A 1,148-nucleotide genomic window follows, 5' to 3' on the forward strand; every position below is an offset into this window, starting at 1 on the left:
GGTTGAGGGGAGAGGATCAGGTTCGTTCTGACGCTTGAAAAACGTCATTCCAGTCGCATTGTTGTGATGTTGACAGAATCGTCACGAGGTTTGAGTCCGGAGATAGCACGGCTTGGCGTGAAAGGGCCGCCGCTGAGAATTTTGATAAACGACGATTACGTCTGTTGAATCCATCACAACAGGAGACAGATCCATGTACGAGTTGTCTCTTTCTTTCGCATGATCTTCCAAGGTCGTACTGTGTGACTGTCCGGAAACAGTTCCCCGTCGGTTTAGGAAAACATTTACATAGTTTATCGGTGCAAAGAAAGTCCCTTTTCATCGATTTCTAAGCGTTTTCCGCTCGATCCGACTAAAATGTGATGTACACAACGTTTAAATTACTTTCCGCCTGATCCTTTCTCAAGACGTATTATATCCACCTTTATAATTCGCGTTATTCCTGGTCGTGTCTGATCCTATCCCGGCATGGTATATTATTCACCTCTGTAAATTACACCTTATGCCTAATCCCATCAAGACATGATGGCGAGTGGTTGGAGGGTGACACTGATATGGTCCACTTCTTGTTTCTTACTTTGTTGTCTGTGTTTTTGTGTCTATTTTCGGCACTAAATGGTAGTTACTGTTCTGATGTGGTTCTCTTTTGTCAAACAATCAATCGAACAAACAAACAAAAAATAAACAAACAAACAAACAAACAAACAGGACAGTATGTGTTCACGTCGCTATATTACTTTATACCTAATCCTATCACATGGTAAGAAAGCCACCGTCCCACATTAGAATTTCTTTATTATTTTCTTTCAGTGTACTTGTCTGGTGCTATCTTGATGTGACCCAATTCACTCTATGAAATTACTTTATGTCTGAGCTCCGTATTTGAACTTTACAGCGAGTGGTTGGAGGGTGCGACTGGTATGTCCTATTTCTATACAACCCCACTTCTGTTTCAACAACAACAAAAGCAAGTTGGTGGTTGGCGGGTGCTCTGGTGTGGTTTGCTCCTTCTTTCTCATCAAACGTCTATCGTCCTTAAATCTCCTCCTTACTCTCTTGCAAAAACCTCTAATCTTCGGCACTTATATGATCTTATTGTGTTGCAGGTGCCGTAAAACTCTTACTAAAATTAAAACAAAAGCAAAAGA

This window comes from Aplysia californica, unplaced genomic scaffold, assembly GCF_000002075.1.
Source record: "Aplysia californica isolate F4 #8 unplaced genomic scaffold, AplCal3.0 scaffold00494, whole genome shotgun sequence".
Taxonomy (NCBI): Eukaryota; Metazoa; Mollusca; class Gastropoda; order Aplysiida; family Aplysiidae; genus Aplysia; species Aplysia californica.